Source organism: Carassius gibelio, chromosome B5 (assembly GCF_023724105.1).
Source record: "Carassius gibelio isolate Cgi1373 ecotype wild population from Czech Republic chromosome B5, carGib1.2-hapl.c, whole genome shotgun sequence".
NCBI classification, from domain to species: Eukaryota; Metazoa; Chordata; class Actinopteri; order Cypriniformes; family Cyprinidae; genus Carassius; species Carassius gibelio.
Window position 1 is genome coordinate 37,938,509 of NC_068400.1, and position 8,396 is coordinate 37,946,904.

Here is an 8,396-nt window from a genome sequence, read left to right on the forward strand (position 1 = left end):
AACCTGTATCTCATATTTTTTTGCATGCTCTTTTTGGAAGCTACTTTATCCCCTTTTTATCCAGTACAGTATGAATCCTTGCTGAGCTCAAGTTTAAGCACAATTTCCTCTGTTGTGTTGACTGTCCTGTGGTGATGGAATTACAGTGTAATGTAGAATATTAAAGGAGCTAAGAGCTGCATTTGTGTATCCGACCATATAATTCAGTGGAAGCGCAATCATATGCTCAATTTTGAAGCTGATGGCAAGTGATCTAAGCAAGGAAGACAGGAGGCTTGGGTTGTAATATATTATTCATACTAATGAACTTGGCCTTGCAATTGACAGCTACATATAGATGTTGTAGCATTCATGATCGATGTTTAATGGCCATTACTGTAGAGTTGTGTGCATGCTGACAATCTGACACACGTCTCACGATTATTTGTCAAGTTTAAGAATGGAGATAGAGGGGGAAACTAATTTTAGATGTGGACTGAAATGACAAAAAAACAGAGCAATTAATATTTCTTGTAAATCAAATTGGACAAATGGATGAATGTATTTCAGGTCTTTTTTGCCCAGCACTGCTATTATCCAAATGAGACTGGACTGGAGATATTAAAAAGCTCTGGATTAGAGACACTGTGACTATTCCTGCAGATGACCATTAAATCTGAAAAGCAGAAGTTACTAACAACGTTACCTGTTTTGTGTCTAGATCCATGCTTTCTAGTGGACGTTCGTGGATTTGTAAGACTTGAGAAGCGGTTTTTGAAACTCTTGAGGGTGGATTGGAGCGGGATTCTCGAGCAGCGGCAATTAAAAAACCCGGAATGGAATATGTAACTGTTATGTGATGGGAATGTGAATAGTGATAATCTCTTCAGCTCCGCGCCATTCAAAGAAGAGATTCCAGACCTTTCCTGGTCTTCAGTCCCCCCCTTTGGCAGGTTAAGTAATACACGAATCAACTTGACTGTGTTCATTTAAATTTCTTCTTTGAAACTTTATTTACTCGGTATCTTGTACTTTAATTGTATGCACAATAAACAGTGCACAATATCGTTTGTTTATTAAACCGTAATCATCATTGCTGTTTAAGTTAGACCGTCGACATCTACCCTATATTTTCACTTTGTATCCCTCCAATAATTTAAGTAATTTCTAAGTGACCTTTTTGAGCTGTTTATGGCCAGTAAATGTGGTGGTTATAAAAATAGATAAAACTAATAATAATTAGTGTCATCAATATGTCATCAAAAAAAATAAATAAACTGAATGTCATTAATGCATAGTGTATGATTTTGGATGATGGCGATTGGTATTCCTTGCCTAGTATGGATGATTGATCATTTGATTATTTTTGCCTTGGAACTTTCACCTGCTGGGGGAGGGGCGCGCTGCTGAGACAATACAGAGACTCAGAAGATATTGCAGCAGCTCCGTGTCCTGTGTCTTTTATTGACTCTTTTTCTCCCCTAATCAGGTATGATATGAGTAAATCGTAGGGAAAATACACTTTATATAAGTCAAGGCTGTGAAAAATGGCAAGTGTCATTGTTTGAAGTGTATTCATTGTGTATATATCTATGTCTAAAAGTTCGGTTCAAGTTTCCCGCGTCTGTATCACATGTACAACTAGTGAATGCTAAACTGATGGCAGAGACTATGCGGTCATAGAAATGTGAAAGCAGAGTGAATTAATAACATATTGGTGTTTTTGAGAACTAATTTAACAAGTTAAGTTACAGGTGGCAATGCTTAAAGGAAAGGAATCTGTTGGTTCATAAGAGAAAGTGTAATATATGTTTATGCTAATGGTGTGTAAAGAGATAATTAGTTTTGCTGACATGCTATGATTCCTGAGGTAATTTAAGAAGTTTAAAAGAGTTGAAGATATGGTAGACGGCACATATGTCTAAATGTTGAGTATCACATGAGAATATTGTATGTAATATGCAGTACGTATTATTAACATGCATTGAGATTCAAGTTTCTATTGAAATTATTTGTTTAACTTATGGAAACAGTATCTGTTGAGAAGCTATATCTGTGATTAATTCTATATTTTTTTTCTGTATATTGTTTTTATCTAAAAGAGATATGTTGTTATACTCTTCACTGATATGAGAATGCAGAAATATTTGCATTAAGAGGACAATACAGAGACTCAGAAGATATTGCAGCAGCTCCGTGTCCTGTGTCTTTTATTGACTCTTTTTCTCCCCTAATCAGGCGGTTAGGGTACTACATTTTGGAGGCACCGCTGGGATTGAAATGCAGTGAAGGTCGGCGTCCATAGATGATGGTCTACCTCCAGTGTCATTCATTCTGACTTGCGGCTGAGGAGAACAGAGTGAGAACGTCTGGCGTCCACATTGAGTCCGGAAGAACCGTGCGTGCTATCTGAGGTTGATCGTTGATACCCGGAACATTGCCATTTTCCGACCAGCTAAGACTGCTTTTCTGCATCACACACTGCACACACCCACAGCCCAAGTGAACCATGGATCAATTAGAGAATTTAAGACTTCAAGTTGTAGGAGCATTGTATTCACTATCAAGAGAAAATCTTGTAAAATTGTGTGTTTCTCTGCATATTGAACATGATATCGACACAAGCCGCTCGTATGTCATTTCTACACTTGTGAGACATTTTGAAAGGGAGGGGTTAGAAGAACTGGAAGATGGGGGCATGTCAGAACTTTTGTGTGTTAAAGACAAAATTTGTGAACTTCAACTGGGGGGTGAAAATATCTCTGAGCAACAGACAGCACAGGTGGTTCAGAACGCGACTTTAGTAGTGCAGGTCACAGAGCAAGAAAGGCTACAAAAAGAAATTGATACATTGCAGTTAGCCTTGCAAAAACTTATTGAACAAAAACATAACACTGTTACAAGCTCACAGCAGGATGTTAGTGTCTCACACCACACAAACACGCAGCTAAGCTATGACACACAGCAAAGCTCAAAACCACAAACTACCAACCTAAATTGGCCCTCAGCATCGACACGACCAGTTATGTCAACATGGAGCAGAGAGTTTAAAATATCTGGCCAGATAGGTGAACCTGGGCAAAAAGACAAACTCTCCTTCTCAAGTCTAGCTCACCAAATTGAACATGGACGGAGCAGAGGTTTCTCTGAGCTTGAAATTGTTGATGCTGTAATCCGAGCAATTGCGCCAGGCATGCAGCTTCGTAGCTACCTAGAGGGTAAGACAAATCTTACACTGCCCACATTAAGACGGATTCTCAGAGCTCATTTCCAAGAGAGGGGTGCTACTGAGCTGTATAAACAACTCACCTCAGAGGTACAGAGCAGCAAAGAGACCCCGCAAAGCTTTCTTGTTCGCTGTCTTGATTTAAGACAAAAGATTCTGTTTGCATCACAGGAGGCCGAATCCAGTTTGAAGTATGACCCAAAGCTAGTCCAGAGCATGTTTCTCCACACCATCCTGACGGGCCTACAGAATGACAGCGTTAGAAGTGATCTGCGACCTTATTTGACACAAACTGATGTAAGTGACGAACTACTCTTTGATAAAGTCAATCTGGCTTGCGCCCACGAAGCTGAGCGCCAAAGTAAAAAGAAACTCATCCAGCCATGCACCACTAAAGTACACATAGTTCAATCCAGCGATACCCCTATGGAGAAAAAGGGAAAAACACCACCTCAGCACAATCCAGATAATCACGAACTTCAGATCTTGAGTGAGTTGAGAGAAATGCGTTCAGGCATGGCGCTGTTGAAAGACCTCAGTGCGGAGGTATCTCAAATTAAAGAGTCAATCAAGCAACCTCAGGTCATGTCCACTCAGTGTCCCCCTCTAAATAGCGCATCCCCGCCACAGACTCAATACCCTGCACCGACTCAATACCCACCTCAATACTACTGGCAGCCTTACGACCAGAGGAGAGAGACAGTTCCACGACCACAGTGGCTCCCAGCACAACGCTATCACCCTCCTGCGACTCGAGTAAGGAAATGTTTTGCATGTCAACAAAGTGGATTGGATGTCTACTGTAGTCACTGTTACAAGTGTGGTGGTAGCGACCATTTCTCAGCTGGCTGTCGAGCACGGATGCCCATGACACACAGGGATGGTTCTTTAAACGAGGACGGGTCACGACCGCGGGACAGGCAGTGACCAGTGCGATGGAAGGGTCCCGTCAAAGCATATGGAGACACTGTGATACTGGTAAACAAACACTGTATCGCTCAAAAGCATGTCAATCTAATCACTGGACAGAAAATAAGAAGCAATGCAATCAGTCCTCCAATGTTATTATAAATTCGGCCATGTCAAAAGGGAAACCAAAAGAAAAAGAGTCTATGTGTACTGCTTTAGTAGGGAAGCAGTGTCTTGTACAGTGTTACATCCAAGACCAGCTTGTTGATGTATTATGGGATACAGGATCTCAAGTGTGTATAGTGGATGAACGGTGGAAAAATGAGCACTTACCAAATATCAGACTGAGAAATGTTGCAGAGGTAATTGATGCGCCTGAAGGACTCTGCCTTGTGGCAGCAAACGGACAGGACATACCTTATGCAGGGTGGGTGGAAGTGACTTTTGGGTTAGCATCAAATGAAGTGAAAACAAAAGAACTGGTCATACCTGTGTTGGTAATGAAGGGCAGAGAGCTTCGTCATCCTATCATCGGATACAACGTGATTGAGCAAATGATGAACAACAAGGAATTAACTCAGCCAATCACCAATGAATCAGTGGAAAGAGAAAAAGTTCAAGCTTTCATTGAGCAAGTTCATGCAGAAATGTCATGCGGATATTTAGTCAAAACCAAAAAAGAAAATGTTAATGTGCCCAAACACACATCAGTACAAATTGAATGCAGAGTACAGTCACACCGACCAAAAGAAAATACAGTGTTAATTTTTGAGCCTGACGTTAACCCACAGTGGGTGGAGGGGTTGGAGTTCTGTGAGACGATTGTAACCCTGCGACAACATGCATCTCCCCACATAATTGTCAGTGTACAGAACCCTACAGATCATGACCTACTGTTAGCAGGCAAGATGGTCATAGGCACCGTGCAACCTGTACAGGCGGTGTATCCAACTGCTACTTGTGAGGGACCTGACTTAACTTCTGTGAGGGTCAATCAAATAACAAATGAAACCAGACATAACTCTGACATCGCATGGGAACCACCGCTGGACTTAAGCCATCTCAGTGAGTCTAGAAGACAAATTGTAAGACAGATGCTGAGAGAGGAAGCAGCTTCCTTTTCAAAATCCGATGATGACATTGGCTGCATAGATGGGCTGCAGTTGACTATCAAACTAACAGACACGATCCCAGTTGCACGCACTTACCAGTCAGTACCGCGTCCCCTGTACAAAGAGATGAAGGATTACCTACACGATCTCATTGCCCAAGGATGGGTTAAACAATCAAACTCATCGTATTCCTCACCAGTGGTCTGCGTCCGGAAAAAGGATGGTAGCTTGCGGTTGTGTATTGACTACAGAGAATTAAATCGAAAAACAACCCCCGACCGACAGCCCATTCCACGTGTTCAAGATATCATGGACAGTCTTGGAGGGAACAGCTGGTTCTCACTACTTGACCAAGGAAAAGCATACCATCAGGGTTTCATGGCCAAAGAGAGTAGACCAATGACAGCTTTTGTTACGCCATGGGGATTGTATGAATGGATTCGTATCCCTTTTGGTCTGATGAACGCTCCCGCGGCTTTCCAACGCTGCATGGAAGAGTGTCTGAAAGATCTCCGAGACGATTGCTGTGTCCCCTACCTTGATGACACGCTAGTGTTCAGCAAATCCTTTGAAGACCATGTCAATGATGTGAGGAGAGTCCTGCAGCATTTAAGGCAATATGGGATCAAGCTCAAGCCTAGTAAATGTGAGGTGTTCAAGCGGGAAGTTCGTTACCTGGGGAGGATAGTGTCCGCGGAAGGAAGTAAAATTGACCCTGCTGACACCGAGGCTGTGAGAGCTCTGGGAGAGAAAAGACCCAGCACGGTGGGACAGTTGAGAGCCGTACTTGGCCTGTTAAGTTACTATAGGCAGTACATCAAAGATTTCTCCAAGATCGCTGGGCCGCTCTATGACTTGCTGAAAGGAGAAGTGGAGACAAAGGACGACGGACACAATGGAACCACCACCAAGTGTACAAAAAACAAAAAGAAAGGAGTGCCTTCCCAGAAGCCCATTTTATGGACAGAAAAACATCAGCAGAGATTGGAGACATTAATAGACTGCTTGGCGGAACCTCCGGTCCTTGGGTTTCCTGACTTCTCGCAGCCGTTTATACTCCATACGGATGCCTCAAACCAGGGACTTGGTGCCGTTCTGTACCAAAAGCAAGATGGGAAACTTCGAGTAATTGCTTATGGATCCCGTACATTGACAGCCGCTGAAAGAAACTATCATCTTCACTCGGGGAAATTGGAGTTTTTAGCTTTGAAGTGGTCCATCACAGAGAAGTTCCGTGATTATCTGTACTACGCACCTACCTTCACTGTGTACAGCGACAACAATCCGCTGACTTATGTATTGACCAGTGCCAAGCTCAATGCGACTGGGTCCAGGTGGGTTGCGGAGCTCGCGGATTTCCATTTCACCATAAAATACCGCCCTGGCAAAGAAAACATTGATGCAGACAGCTTATCCAGGATGCCACTGGAGGTTGGAACAATGATGGAGCAATGTACGGAGGAACTCTCATCCGATTGCGTCGAAGCAACCATACAGGCTGTAGAAGTTCAAGATCTTGCCATGTCATGGACAGCCATGAGTTCGCCATATGACCCAACGGAGTGTGCTGAGTCTGGCCAGTCTTTTTCCACCGATGATATACGTCAAGCGCAGAGAAGTGACACCCACATTGGACCTGTAGTACAATGTAAGATGGCTGGCGAAAAACCCTCCAGACACTTATTAAGGACATTCAGTGCACAGGGTAGAAGTTTGCTGCGTCAATGGGACAAATTGTGCATTGGAGAAGATGGAATACTCCGCCGGAAGACAGCTACCCGATCTCAGCTTGTGCTGCCTGAAATATATAAACAACGGGTCCTTCAGGAGTTACATAGTAAAATGGGGCATCAAGGAGTGGAGAGGACAACGTCATTGATTGGAGACAGATTCTTCTGGCCAAAAATGCAGGGTGAAATTGAACATTTTGTGACCAAGAGTTGTAACTGTCTGAAACAAAAGAAACCAAGTAGAGAAACCAGAGCACCACTCATGAATATTGTCACCACTCACCCATTTGAACTCATTTCCATTGACTTTCTGCACCTGGACAGAAGTAAAGGAGGGTATGAATATATCCTGGTGATAATTGATCACTTCACAAGGTTTGCACAAGTGTACGCCACCACATCAAAATCTGCAAAAACTGTCGCTGATCGAATATTCAATGACTATGCACTAAAATTCGGATTTCCCCAAAGGATCCATCATGACCAGGGAGCAGAATTCGAGAATCAGTTGCTCTACCAGTTAAAAAAGAATTGTGGAATTGCAGGATCGCGAACAACTCCATATCACCCGCAAGGGAACGGACAGGTTGAACGTTTTAACCGGACGTTGCTCCAGATGTTAAAAACCTTGACAGAAACGCAGAAGTCCAACTGGAAGGAGTCATTGAACAAACTAACTTTTGCCTACAACAGTACGCGATGTGAGGTTACTGGATTTTCACCGTTCTATCTCTTGTTTGGGAGATCGCCGAGACTACCTGTTGACTTGCTCTTTGGATTAACGGCAGCAGAAGGGACTAACAACCATAAGGAATACGTAAAGAGATGGAGGCAAGGAATGCAGGAAGCTTTTGAGATTGCCAAAGAGAACAGCAAGAAGACCGCAGAAAGGAACAAAAGGAACCATGAGGGTAAAGTAAAGAGCTCAGTGCTGCACCCAGGAGATCGTGTTCTGGTACGAAATCTCACACCCAGAGGAGGTACAGGAAAGCTTCGCAATCACTGGGAAGACGAGATACATACAGTTATCCGTCGAGTGGGAGAAGAAGGCCCTGTTTATGAAGTCAAACCGGAACGAGGGAAGGGAAGATCAAGGGTTCTACACCGAAACCTCTTGCTACCATGTGATTACCTGCCAGTGGAAATGGAGCTCAGCACACTACCAAAGACAAAGAGAAAAGTGGATAAACCTACCTCTGTAGAAAGGGATGATTCTAGTTCAGAGGAAGACGATGAAGGATGTAGCCAGTGGTACTTACCTGCGGTCTCATCTCAGCAACCTGTGGAAGGAAACAGTGAGTTAGCAAGTGGAAACTTACCAGTTATCTGGCCCAGTGAACCTGAAAAGGAAGGGGAAGAAATTGGTCAAGAGGTCATGAAGGAGCATGAAACAGAAGTTCAAATGGAAAACACGGAGATACCTCAACAGGAAGCTGATGT